This window comes from Styela clava, chromosome 7 (genome assembly GCF_964204865.1).
Source record: "Styela clava chromosome 7, kaStyClav1.hap1.2, whole genome shotgun sequence".
NCBI classification, from domain to species: domain Eukaryota; kingdom Metazoa; phylum Chordata; class Ascidiacea; order Stolidobranchia; family Styelidae; genus Styela; species Styela clava.
Window position 1 is genome coordinate 4908296 of NC_135256.1, and position 14908 is coordinate 4923203.

The following is a 14908-nucleotide window of genomic DNA, read 5'->3' on the forward strand; positions in this document are numbered from 1 at the left end:
AGCCGTCGACGAATGTTCGCGATATGTATTTATCGAGGAAGCGCATATGTGAGAGATTTAATTATCGGCTTAACTGTAATCGTTCCATAGCGACGGGAGACCTCTTAAATAGATACAGTAAATACTTATTTTGAAACTACATAATACACACAAATTAAAAATGGAAAGCGATCAAAACATGTCAAATATCAAGCGCCCCTTCTCAAAAAGATCGCAAAACGAGGCTTGGCCAATCAATAAACACACAAAAATACGCGAATGTATTGAAGTTTCGGGCTATTGCACTTTCAAAATACCAAAACCCATAATAACCATTTGGTGACAGCACATTTGAACCTACGTACATTTGAACCCGTACATCTGAACCCGTAATTTGAACCCAGGACAATTGCACCTGTATACTATTGCACCTATGGACATTTGCACCTACGGACATTTGAACCCATACATTTCCACCCATGGATTTTACCACCCGCATATAGATTGAACCCGCGGACATTTGAACCCGTGTACGTTTGCACCCGCGTACATTTGAACCCATGTATATTTGCACCCGCGGACATTTGAACCCGTGGACGTTTGCACCCGCGTACATTTGAACCCATGTACATTTGCACCCGCGGACATTTGAACCCATGTACATTTGAACCCACGAACATTTGCACCCGCGGACATTTGAACCCATGTACAATTGCACCCACGGACATTTGAACCCACGTACATTTGAACCCGCGTACATTTGAACCTACATACATTTACACCCGCGTACAATTGTACCCACAGACATTTGCACCCATGAACATCTACACCCATGGGCATTTGCATTTACGGATATATGCGTCTTTACATATACACCCTTATCCTTCCATGCTATATACTATAGTATATAGGATTGGAAGGTACACTTAGGATTTTTTGTCCAAATGCATACGTTGCGAAAACACCATGGAATTCTCGATTATATACTCGAAGGCTTTATTACAACTATTTTCTATATATTTAAATTATATTATATATTTATATTATACTCCGTCTGCCATTGTCATTGCAATTGTCGATATCATAAGACTCAATGGACAAAATGTTCCGCTGTAGAATGCGAGCCAAAATTGGGGAGTATGATTTGTGCTTTGAACGGTCGACGACTCTTGAAGAGCGCGAGCAAGGATTTTAATTGATGTGTTAGTTCGATCCCGCGCAAAGTTTTTCCTCGCATCAATGCCCTTTTCCCCTCGCAGACAATTCCAAACTGTTTCTTTAGGACGTTGCAGCTGCGAAGATGACAAGTCCCTTTGCGAAAATAAGTTGGAAACATGGCGGCTACATTTTCCATGACCACAAGAGGAAACGACTTACTGATTTACAAAGGCCACGAATATTGTAAGCGAAATGATCGGGTTTCAGATGCTACTCATTGGCGCTGCCGTCAGTTTAGGAAATTTCGATGTAAATCGACTGTTGTTACAATCGGTGAAAATGTAATAAAAGAACTAGGATATCACAGTCATTCTGGCGACAGCATTAAGACTGAAGTTGGGATCATCCGTGCAACATTAAAAGAAGCAGCATCAACACCATCAAATACATCGACAAGATATATTTTAGGTGAAGTATTGAATAATAGATCAACAGATGTAGTAATGCGCTTGCCAGGCAAGTCGACTCTGGAGGCTAATATACGCAGAGTAAGGCGACAGAAAAATTGTTCACGTACGAATCCTACAAGTGCAAGCTTTGATATTCCGAGCGAATATTTAGATATCATTTTGCATGACACTGGCTCGGAGGATCGTCATCGGATAATGGCCATTGGAGATCGAGCACTACTTGCACATCTAGATAGTGACCCATATCTTGGCGACGGTACATTTGATGTGGTGCCCGATATTTTCTTCCAGTTGTATACAATTCACTGTAAAGTGGGCGCATCCTATCCACCATGCGTATATTTCCTATTACGAGACAAGCGACAAGAAACATACGTTCAGATGTTGGAAGCGTTGAAAATCATTTTCCCAAATGCTAACCCCACCAAAATCATTGTTGATATTGAAATAGCAGCTATCAATGCATTCCATGCACATTTTCCTCTGGCCGATTTTAAAGAATGTTATTTTCACCTGTCACAAGCTATTTCGAAAAGTTGGTTCTATCGGATTAAAAGAGAAGTTTGAATGTTTACCTTCTTTCAATCTGAAAATTAGAAGTTCGGCAGCTCTGGCTTTTGTTCCCATTAACGAGGTTGCCGAAGTCTTCCCCTTGCTTTGCGACACCTTTGAAGATTTGCCCGAATGCAATCAACTTTTGCAATATTTTGAATCTACCTACATTCGTGGACCTCAAGTGGGTTCACGTCCAAGAGAAACAAGATTTCCCCCTCGATTGTGGAACTATGTCAAAGAGATTGAAATGGTGCCTTCGGCCCCAAGAACAACAAACGCTGTAGAAGGATTTCACAACGCCTTACAAGGAATGTTCCGATGCAAACATCCGAGTATATATATGGGGTTTGCTGAATGGCCTACGAAAAGACATTGCGGTCCACAAACTGACTGCGGCAAATGCTCATGTAGGAGTTACGGCCCACCAAAGATCAAAGTATGTACAACTTGCCGTTAGGTTGACAGTTAAGTTTTTTCATATGGAACTGAAACCGACAAGCTGAGGTATCTCCACTCAATAGCTCAAATGCAGTCTATTTGATTTTGATCGTGATATCGTAAAATTTCGTTTATCGTCATTACTTTGATTTGTTGTTTAACTATTGTATCATAATTGATAAATTCCTATTTTGTAAAACGTCCATAGCTACTCTATCTCAAAATTGATCGCCCATTCGACACAAATTTGTGAGTGATAACTTTATTGAGATATTAAAATAAATGTAATCCGTAACCTATGACGTCGTTTGTAAATTGCAATATCATATTTAACAGACCCTATATGCTGAATATGTTCGATTCACTCTAAATAGTGTAAACAGCAAAAAACATTTTTGGCCACGATAATGATTTTAAAACTTCTTCACATTCGAATATTCAACATATTTACATGACTTACGATTTCTATGTATAGTTTTGTTCTGACATTCTAATGAAACAATACTTCAATAAAACTGGCATTTGGCTATGAACATGTTGTTACAAAAATGGCATAGTTTCATTATCTTAATTTCATATTTTCTTAGAAACGAAGAGTCTGTGAGTTTATTTATTTATATACAGACAATAGTATTCAATTTATAGGTTGATTTTAGGAAAAATGTCAAAACCTGATTTGAGACAACACTCATTTTCAACAGTAAAGCGTGGTCGTGTATGCATACATATAACAATTTTGTAAACATGCTAGCAAGAAAACATGAAGTGGCCACAGAGCTCCCAAATCTCATGCTGGGCAGGATATCATAGTAGGCGTTTTCGGTGCAATAATTTCAGAACAAATTTATAGGAGTTGACCACTAAAAATATTACTGTAAAGCTAGTTTTAGTAAGACCCTCATTTAAGACTTCATTGGTCTGTGAGATATTTGTTCCGTATTAGCCCTGGTTTCAGGTATTTCAACGAAATACCGCTTTCTAGGTCATCGTCTGTTTTGGAGATCGCGGCTAACGAATGAAATAAGGTTTTACAAATGTCAATGTAAAAAAACAGCAAAAGAAAAAAGACTTTGGCAGAACAATGTTGTTTATATCGTTAAGAGACGTTTATCCCTCGGACTACAATGACACTCAAAAATGCTTGCTTCGTAGAAGCGGATAAATGCATATACACCAAAACTAACTACAAGTGAAACAGTGTTGAAATTTAGAATATTGAGCTTGCGCCTGTAACATGAAAATTATTTGCGACTGGAAATTGCCGTTGGGGCAAACATTTTTTGTGAAAATGTGCGTGGGTTCAAATGTACGCGGGTTCAAATTAAGCGAGTTCAAATATAATATACGTTGGTTCAAATATACGCGGGTTCAAATGTCCGTGGGTTCAAATGTACGCGGGTTCAAATATACGTGGGTTCAAATGTCTGTGGGTGGAAATATACATGGGTTCAAATGTCCGCGGGTGCAAATGTTCGTGGGTTCAAATGTCCGCGGGTGCAAATGTACATGGGTTCAAATGTACGCGGGTGCAAACGTACACGGGTTCAAATGTCCGCGGGTGCAAATGTACATGGGTTCAAATGTCCGCGGGTGCAAATGTACATGGGTTCAAATGTACGCGGGTGCAAACGTACACGGGTTCAAATGTCCGCGGGTTCAATCTATATGAGGGTGCTAAAATCCATGGGTGGAAATGTATGGGTTCAAATGTCCGTAGGTGCAAATGTCCATAGGTGCAATAGTATACAGGTGCAATTGTCCTGGGTTCAAATTACGGGTTCAGATGTACGGGTTCAAATGTACGCGGGTTCAAAGATAATGGAACCTAACCATTTCAATCAGATGCAAAAATAACGTATGGGATGCAACGTGATAAAAGGAACAAGAGTAGCCAAACACCAAACGAAACGAAAATCCAAATTCCACTAATTATCATTATTCATTCATTTGACCACCGTGTGTACGATACATTTATTGAATTCTAGTTTGTGAAAAATGTTGCCCTGTTCTTTTTTGTTTGGTTTATTCACCGACCAAACGAACTGTGTGCTTTCACCTTTTTGGTGATCGCAAGCGTAGGCCTACTCTTTTGTAAGTTTTTTTATTTTTATTCCAATTTATATGCTCGCCTTCCAGGTAATTCTACATTTTATTTGTAAGTTTTGTTTGTTGTATCGTTTTATGACAAAGAGCCTAAAATACAAATGATTATGATTATTTGAATGATTATTTGATCAAATAGATATGTTGTATCTAACGACTAACATATCAAATATACCGAAACAAACGAGAGAAAGGCGTCAATACGGCGCGAGAGAAATGCATCAGTGCGACTCGAGGAATACCATCCCTATTCAAAAACGATTTGTCGTCTGGCCGGTTAGCTCAGTTGGTTAGAGCGTCGTGCTAATAACGCGAATGTCGCGGGTTCGATCCCCGTACTGGCCAGAATTTCGCCTCGATAGCTCAGTCGGGAGAGCGTCAGACTGAAGATCTGAAGGTCCCTGGTTCAATCCCGGGTCGAGGCATACTTTTTGAATAGCTGGAATTTTAGATTTTGCTTAAAATACTGGTAAAACACTACAACATCATATTGTACAGTTTTTCTTTATTACTATCATTAAAGCTCCGCCTGTCACAAAAAATGACCCTGGTTCAATCCCGGGTCGAGGCATACTTTTTGAATAGCCGGAATTTTAGATTTTGCTTAAAAAACTGGTAAAACACTACAACATCATATTGTACAGTTTTTCTTTATTACTATCATTAAAGCTCCGCCTGTCACAAAAAATGACTTGCAATGGGAAAAAATGACCTAAAAACCAGTAACCACATAAGACAATCACAAAAGAATCCTAATATTACAAAAACAGTAATGATATGTTAATCTTTTCTGCACATTTCGCCCTTTTACGAGAAAGTATTGTCGGATTTACCCGCATTCAGGCGTATGTCTATACTTTTAGTCGTAATATTTCTCATTAACAACGTCCATTTCAAGTTGCGTCAGGTGCGCTGATAAAATAACGTATATATGAACACTTCTTTCCCAGTGCGGTGCTCGCCCTCCAGATTTCTCCATTTTAAATTTGTGTAAATTAAGGAGTATTCGAATAAATATCTATCTGCCGGTATCTATCTATTTGTGACATAAGCATGATTTTAGGTACGGGGTCATATCATAATTAAATTAATTTTCCATATGTATGACGTCATGAGTTTTTTTTATACAAAAGAAAAACCTAATGTTCCGTCATATGGAATTTCTGTAAAAATATATTATGTATACCTTATGACGTTTTGGGCGATTCCTTATATATAGGCGTAGGCTTACCATACGTCCCGTTTGAGGCGGGATATGGTCCTACATTTCAACGTCTTGTCCCGACGGGTCAGCCAAAAGTCCCGCTCTTGCGTTCAGCCAGCATAATACACGAGCAATGTTCCCTCTAATTATTTGTAGTATGTGTGCGCAGAAATTTTGGTGTGTGCGCACTTTTTTGGAAATGACTAATATTTGTGCAAAAACCAATGAAGAAATTTTGGCGTTCTAACCGGGTAATAAGTGGGCCAACAACAAACTTTCTCAACCTGCCAACCGAGATTATTGTTACATTACATCGAAATACGTCCGAGTGCAGTAAATCTATGCGTGTGCGCGGCCCCTGAAAGCTGTGTGAGCGCGCACACGCGCACACTTTAGAGCAGGGGTCTCAAACTCAATTTACCTGGGGGCCGCCTGGACAGAGCTTTAGTGAGTCCGGGCCGCATCAAGTTTTTCACAATAAAAGTTAAACTTTTTTCTCTATTTTTCTATACGCAAAACATGTCAGAAACGTAAATGTAAGTAATTCCGCGATGGACCTTTCCCCAGGCATCTACTTCCTTGTTTATTCCGTAACATTGGCTAATCAGCAAGACGCAAAAAGTGACGTAACAATAGACTTTTTCGCAAACGCTCAGACAATTGTCACTCAGAAAGATTTTCAGGCATATTTGTAAACATTACCTCGTTTTTGCATGCTATTTGTCAGTTTTGGGTTGTGTTTCAGAAATTCAACTCAGTGATCATCCTGATTGCTTGGGCGTCGTAGCTTAATTGCAGTAATCAAAAATTAGTCTAGAAATAACTGTGATAGACTAGGCTAAACTTCTCTACCAGTACTGTTGAAAAACAGGTTGTTGAATGTTTTGAATCAAAATGATGACGTGAAACATATACCCCAGTTTATAGGCTTCAACTTGCGAAGCCACCTCTAAAATAAGCAACAAGAATTTGCAAATGTTAAGTATAAGAAAATTTTCTTTGGGGTCAAACGTCCATCGAATATCCTGCCTACAGATACGGTACTAGTAGGTTACCGTGCCGCATATGCCTTTCGGGGGATAGATTATAAAATATCTTGTTTTGCTTTACTTGTCCTGATCATATATTAAATGCATCAATCATTCTAACTGAGCTGAGTGACTTACGGGCCGCACTAACATTAAATTTTCATACCAAGGCGGGGCCGCAAACTATCGTCCTGCGGGCCGCAATTGGCCCGCGAGTTTGAGACCCCTGCTTTAGAGGGAACACTGTACACGAGCATTACAAATTAGCATGTTCTCGATACTGTTGTGGCTGTGTGGCCTACCTACTGAAGGTGGATTTGTTTGTTCCGTTGTTTTCCGCTAGCACTGTAAGTGGATAATTGCTAGTATTTGTTACATGTAAGCCCATTTTTTGAACTGAAACTGATGTATAAACAGACAGCGCATGAGCTCTCGGTGACAATATGGTCAATGAAGACAGCCGGGGTGGTTTTATATGTAGGCATCTAATGTAAAATTGTTAAATTTAAAGTTGAAAAAATCACAGCTATGGTCTTTGGAGGCGTCGCGCTTTGAGGTCACAAAAATATGGTGATTCTATAAGTTCCCTCTCAATATTCATTTCAATTTATACTATTTTATTCTATTTATTAAATAACAATCTCAACACAACCAAATACTCCAAACAAAACGACAAGCATATAATAAAGCGACAAGTACCAGGCAGCACAATGCAAGAAAACAGAATAAACGCAATAAAAACACTTTGAACAGTACCGATGATTGCTAATTCCCTGACAACAATCAAGAATACAACGCTAAAACAACTGCAATGGCACTGTACTGAAACAATAATATCAGCCTACTGTCTAGCATAAAAACATCCGACAAATCCCCATCCCGCAGTTACAAAACCACGAACAAACATCCCTGATAACTAGGGACGCCTACAAAGACACGAACCCCTTAGCAGTGACCCTGTAACTTTACAGTTTCCGATTTTACTACATAGGCCTACATTTAAAGCCATCCCGACTGTCTTCATTGACCATATTGTCATCGAGAGTTCATGCGCGCATATTCTCTGTCTAAATAGCGGGTTCAGTTCGAAAAATAGAAAGGAATAGACGCTAACGATACAAATAGTTTTTTTTTCATCAATTCTAAAACAAGGGCTTGTTTTAAATCAAATTTTTCCTGTATTTTTTGTATTTTTTATTGAAATACCGATTGCATCGCCGCGAAACTACGCCATAACGTTGCATTCTGGCAGCTGCACACGCAGCCGGAATTATAATTTTAAAAATGTAGGCTAAGTAAAAATTTTTAATTTGACTTTTACTTCTATTGCGTACATTTATTGCCACTTTTGTATCTCCACCAAAGTCATAAGATTAAACCCGGAATGTTTAGCCGAGATATCAGAGAGACGTTTTGAGTAAGAAAAATCGTGAAAATTAGCTCACGAGCCCACTACAAAATCAATTAGATCAAGTGCAGCCCTTCGGCAAAACGAGTGGGTTGCGATAATGAAGAATATGCTGATATTGGCGGTAATCGACTGATATAAAGTAAACGACGAGACACCCTAGCCTATGCTAATTGTAGGAGTCCTCTGATGCAAAGAAGCCACAACTAATCTGTTATGACGCCATAATATGGATTTCGAGTTCATGTATTGACATTTTCCTCATAAACTGAAGACATTATTACGGTTAATACTGTTCGGTTAATTTATGCTTAGCATGCTTTGTTTTTAAGTTTGAAGTGATAGAGTTTTTCAAAGGTATACAAACTCATTTATTCGATCGCATTTCAATTTTCGCAAGGTGGTTTCATCGCAAGTTTTTGCGTCCATTTTTCTTCAACCTATTCAATACAAAAAAATCAAATAGTACAGCCAATTTGAACAAAACAGGCAAAAAAAACTTGATTTAAAACAATTGTTTTAAAACAATTCTTTTTGCACAAATCTCTAGATACAAATGATCCGAATTTAGATATTTTTCTGTACAGCAAAAGGAATAAAGAATAAGGAAATAGTCTACCGTTTTTAAGCATTGAGAATTTACTTAATTTGCTAAGCATGCTTTTCTGTAGATAATACTTTCAAAAACACGTTGCTCAATGTTACATTCACGCGAACGTCCGAACAGGACCAATTAGAACTGATTTTACATGTGATACGTTCGCTAACAATGTTAGCGGGAAACAACGAAACAAACAAAATAACGCATTCACTTTCAGTAAGTAGACTAGCGTTGCGCTATACAGCAACAACAGTAACGAGAACATGTTCGTGTATTATGCTGGATTGCTGAACGCAAAAGCGGGACTTTTGTCTGACTTGTCGGGACGGCGGGACAGGACGCTAAAAAGCGGGACTGTCCCGCCTAAAGCAGGACGTATGGTAAGCCTACTGATAACCCACCGGAGACCAAAGGCACTCCCACAGACACCCATGGACCAGATTCCAACCGAAAACCAACCACAGCACACGCTAACAGGATACCAAAGGACAGATCGACAGTGTCACGGCACCCTCAGTGTTAAAAATACAAAATATAGCAATAATATCACATGACATCATTTAACAGATAAAACAAGGGTCTTCACAATATATACACTAATGCATTTTTTTCTCGAATCAAGATATTTCTGTTATGACCAGAATGCCCGATTTGGGTCTATTATTTCGAAAACCATGTTTTCGGGGGGTTTTATTTCCTTCGGAAATTATTGCAAAACAGTAGAAAATAATACAAATCTTGAGGTTACATATTTACAATAGAACGCGAGAAAGTCTGGAATGAGCTCTCAACTCAGTGGCGTATCTAGGGTGTGGCAGCCAGGGCTCGTGCCATGCGCGCCGTATGGACAGGGGCACAAAAAAGGCAAAAAGTTTTAATCGTTAAATGTTTCAACAAAATAATTTCGAATGGGTCATAACTCAAACTCGTAGTTTTACTCAAATAATATCGTACAATTAACTCATTCCCATCAGTGTAATTATAAATGGTGAACTAGCTATCAAGGGGGCGCATTTTCAAATTTTGCCATGGCGCAATTTTATGTAGATACGCCACTGCCTCTCGTATGCCTCCGAGAGATTTTCACTAGCTTCGTGAGATCCCAGAATATTGCTTCTTGCTTAAAAACCCAAGCAAGCGGTGCGAGATGTTTATGGCTTGTAAATCATTGTGACGTCACGCGAACTCATCTGCATATCCTTGCGCCACGATTCGGTGAACACGCGGGCTTCGAAGCAATGCTGTGATTCCGATACCAAGGGTTTACTGGAAAGTAGGCTCTTGTCTTTTTCTCTAGACGTAACTGTTGTGCCAGAGGACGTGCAAGATCAGTTTTTTGATCTTTGGCGTGATTCAGTCGCACGTGACCTATTTTGTGAAAGATCACTGGCCTAGTTCTGTTGCTCCATTTATAAATCCTATCCACGACCGACTGAACTAGGTTCTGAATTCTGCTCCTGTTTGCCACAACGTACCTGTGCAAAAACGACTTTTCAGCTCTTGATCATATAAAAACAAAGGCACCAAATCGAATGAAAATCGAGGATGATATGAGATTAGATTTGTCAAAAACTCAACCACGAATTAAGCGGTTCCTATGCCAGCCGTCATATTGAGTAAAACTGCAGCTTTAATGGAAATGGAAATAACACAATATCCACTTTGCCGCTTATTTTATTGATTAGTATTGAAAGTGAAGCGGGGAGGTATGTGTAAACCACCAAAAGGGGTCGCGAGCCGAAAAAGGTTGGGAACCACTGATCTACGGCAAGGCACGTTCTTTGTGTTTGAACCAACCCTTGCAGAGTCTCAGGCGTTTTTAATCTGGTTTAAAAAAATCTAATGGTGTTTGCCGTTTTAATTTATGTATAAGGTAATGCGGAAAAAAAGTTCGCAGCGAGAAATTAAGCGAGACTAACTAACGATGTGAAGGTGTTCACGGCCTAACGTTGCGGATCACACTGAATTAGATCGGCGAATATAACAAAATATAATCGCACGCCTTTCTAAAATTTCCACAATTCACAAATTGATCAAAAGCCACTCTCTGATCGAATATCCAACCTTGGCTTTGAAATATGATACCACGCATATGTTCGCGCTTAAGGCCAATTATACATTTGTCCGTATACATCATACGAATTCTATTTTATTGGACCTTTTCCCGACCTTTGACCCCCGAAAAATTCTTCTTATACTTTACAATTGAAAAATTTTGGGGCTTATTTTAAGAGTGGTTTCGCGAGTTGGGGCCTGAGTTGCGAGTTGAGTCGAGATGGGATATTTGTTTCAAACCATCATTATGATTCATCGCATACAACAATCGGTTTTTTAAAAGTACCGGTAAAGAATTTTAGCCTAGTCTATCACAGCTATTTCTACACTGATTTTTTATTACTGCTCCTAGGAAGACAGACAGAGTGATCAGTAAATATTCTGATTTATATTTAAATTTCCGAAACACAACTGAAAACTAACGAATAAAGTGACGTGAAAACGAGGTAATGTTTACGACCACGCCTGAAAATTTGTCGGAGCGGATGCCGGAGCATTGTTACGTCACTTTTTACATATTACTAATTGGCTAATGTCACGAAGTAAACAAGGAAGTCGATGCTCGGGGAAAGGTCCATACTATCCTTATTTAAAGGGGTTTTGTCGTCTGGCCGGTTAGCTCAGTTGGTTAGAGCGTCGTGCTAATAACGCGAATGTCGCGGGTTCGATCCCCGTACTGGCCAAGATTTCGCCTCGATAGCTCAGTCGGGAGAGCGTCAGACTGAAGATCTGAAGGTCCCTGGTTCAATCCCGGGTCGAGGCATGCCTTTTGAATATCTGGAATTTTAAATTTTGCGTAAGAAACTGATAAAAGAATACAACGGTTCAATCCCGGGTCGAGGCATGCCTTTTGAATATCTGGAATTTAAAATTTTGCGTAAGAAACTGATAAAAGAATACAGCGGTTCAATCCCGGGTCGAGGCATGCCTTTTGAATATCTGGAATTTAAAATTTTGCGTAAGAAACTGATAAAAGAATACAACGGTTCAATCCCGGGTCGAGGCATGCCTTTTGAATATCTGGAATTTAAAATTTTGCGTAAGAAACTGATAAAAGAATACAACGGTTCAATCCCGGGTCGAGGCATGCCTTTTGAATATCTGGAATTTAAAATTTTGCGTAAGAAACTGATAAAAGAATACAACGGTTCAATCCCGGGTCGAGGCATGCCTTTTGAATATCTGGAATTTAAAATTTTGCGTAAGAAACTGATAAAAGAATACAACGGTTCAATCCCGGGTCGAGGCATGCCTTTTGAATATCTGGAATTTAAAATTTTGCGTAAGAAACTGATAAAAGAATACAACGGTTCAATCCCGGGTCGAGGCATGCCTTTTGAATATCTGGAATTTAAAATTTTGCGTAAGAAACTGATAAAAAAATACAACATCATATCGTAATGTATTTCTTTATCATTACCTTTATATCTCCGCCTGTCGCAAAAAATGACTTACATATCACTACTTTTTTATCCACTAGAGCGGGTGCTCTCAAAGTATGTGAACCAAGATGGCAGACACCGGAACGCAGTGTACCAGGTTGGGATTAGGCCATAATTTTATTCCAATTTCCCTTATTTCAGTTCTATCACGAGTTCGAGGATTAGCCAAGTGACTTCCGTGGTATTTGTACCTAAAATTATGGCATAACTCTAACCTAGTGCACATACTAGTGTTCGGTGTCCGCCATCTTGGTTCACATAATCCGGGAGTACCCCAGAGCGTCCATAAGAGGATTAAAAAACACTGTAACCACATAAGGCAATCACAAAAGATTCCTAACATTACAAAATCAGCAATGATATATTAATATTTTCTGCACATTTCGTCCTTTTATGACAAAGAATGGTCAGATTTACCCGCATCTCAAAAAAATTAATATGCCTAAATTTTTAGTCGCAATATTTCTTTTTATTAGCGGCTATTTTATTTCTTGTTGCGTCATATGCATTGAAGAAATAACGTATGAACACTTGCCCCGTGCTGTGGCATAAGCATGATTTTACGTACGGGGCCATATAATAATTTAAAATTTTGACGATGTATGACGTCATAAGTTTTATTTTATACAAAAGGAAAACCCAATGTTCCGTCATATAGGATTTCTGTCAAATATATTATGACGATTTGAATGATTCATTATATATATATATATATACATGTGTTAATAACAAACAAACTTGCAGTTGCAAGCAAAAAAGTTTTCCTACGCATACCGATAAAAAGTAGCCTACTTTATGGACTGCATTTTGATTCAAAATTTTACTTTTCTTTTTTCATTATGAATACGACGATTCGTATGTAACTAAGCTATTTTTGCCTTGCCATTTTGAATTATACATATTCATGCTTTTTTTCGAATCAATATATTTTTGTTATGACCAGAATGCGATTGGGGTCTATTGTTTTGAATCCCGAATTCTTGTGGGTTTTATTCTGAGAATTTCGAATGAAAACGCAAATACAAAGCAACTCCGCCGGATCGCTTAGTATTAGTCAACAGCCCAGCGCATTACTCTTATCTATCTTTGGGTCGCGGACCCCTGTTTGTGAATCTTATTTCTGACTCCCCCATCCTATGTCGTATCAATTTTTGTGCCTAAACGACGACGAAGGATAAGGTTTCCTTTGGCGAAATAAAACTCATGGAAGTTTGAATCAATACATATTAACGATGAGTACCGGCAGACTGACGGCAATTCGAAAAGACTATGATCTATCTGTATATGTTTCAGACATTGGCGCTCCGGAAGTATGTGTGCCAAGATGACGTACAACCTGAACCCTAACCTGGTACACTTACTATGTTCAGGTTATGCGCCATCTTTCTACGCATACTTCGGGAGCACCCTTCAATTAGAACAATGCACATTGGTACTTGTTACCGGACGCTAAATTTATTAGTTTAAAATTACTATCCGTACACAAATTTTTGACGCCTGGGGGTAATTTGGAAGTAAGCAAGTAGTATGACTTTACGTTTTACCGTAAACCCTGGTTTAGCTACATTAATAACGGATATTGGGTAATAAAAAGTGCGCTTCGAAACCCGTTTTTCGTGTAAGGTTGAACCGTAGGCGGACATCTTAGTAGTGAACTGTGGCAGATCACTTACATTCATAGTACCTAATACCTGCAACTTGGGTAAGGCGACGCTTTATATTTGTGGTTTCTAGTCACATTGGGATTAGATACGGTAATGGACGGAACCGTATTGGTCGACTCATGTATCATGATTCCCTTTGACTATTAACCCAACACTGAATTACAACAAATCTTTCTTGCAGATATTTTGTATTTACAACCACTTCAAGTATTAGAAACTTAATCTTTATAAGTCAATGAATAACTTTTTAACAAAAACATTGAATATATAGATATAAAGAAAACGTCTAAAAAAGCAAACTTCCAAACATTTAAATATTTATTTTTCTGTATTCTAATGGGAAATCTTACAAGTCTGTCAATAAGGTATTTCTATACTGAACAATATAAAAGTAGTTGCATTCTACAACGAAATAGGCAACATAATGCCAGAATGTACGTCCCTGCTTATGACCCCCACGTCGCCATCGGCGTCTTCGATAGCTTGTCTTTCTGATATAGTATCTCTGAGTGTGGCCCGGGCCAAAGTAACATGTGGAACAAACGGAAATAATCTGAGTTTCCATTCATCGAAGCTACATATGACACAGATCGTAGATATTATAAGCAGAAAAGCATACACAAGCGATATAAAGACTTCAAGAACTGGAGAACAGTACAATGGAATTGTAATTAAAAGAAGAAGAATTTCTGCACATATTCTAACACCAGTAAAAATTTTCGTTCTTCTGATAACTTTTATAATTCGGCGAACATTTGCCAACACACGATCTGTTTTTTTCGTATACCTTTCCGATGGGTAAA

General features: G+C 38.6%; 4 non-coding genes across 4 annotated transcripts; all 4 read left to right on the top strand.

The window, feature by feature from the left end:
• Positions 1-4974: 4974 nt before the first annotated feature.
• Positions 4975-5048, top strand: Trnai-aau (transfer RNA isoleucine (anticodon AAU)). Its single transcript has one exon. It is a non-coding gene; the product is annotated as a tRNA-Ile (tRNA).
• A 7-nt stretch (positions 5049-5055) lies between these two features.
• Positions 5056-5128, top strand: Trnaf-gaa (transfer RNA phenylalanine (anticodon GAA)). The gene has a single exon. It is a non-coding gene; the product is annotated as a tRNA-Phe (tRNA).
• A 6480-nt stretch (positions 5129-11608) lies between these two features.
• Positions 11609-11682, top strand: Trnai-aau (transfer RNA isoleucine (anticodon AAU)). The gene has a single exon. It is a non-coding gene; the product is annotated as a tRNA-Ile (tRNA).
• Positions 11683-11689: 7 nt separating this feature from the next.
• Trnaf-gaa (transfer RNA phenylalanine (anticodon GAA)) lies at positions 11690-11762 on the top strand. Its single transcript has one exon. It is a non-coding gene; the product is annotated as a tRNA-Phe (tRNA).
• Positions 11763-14908: the final 3146 nt, after the last annotated feature.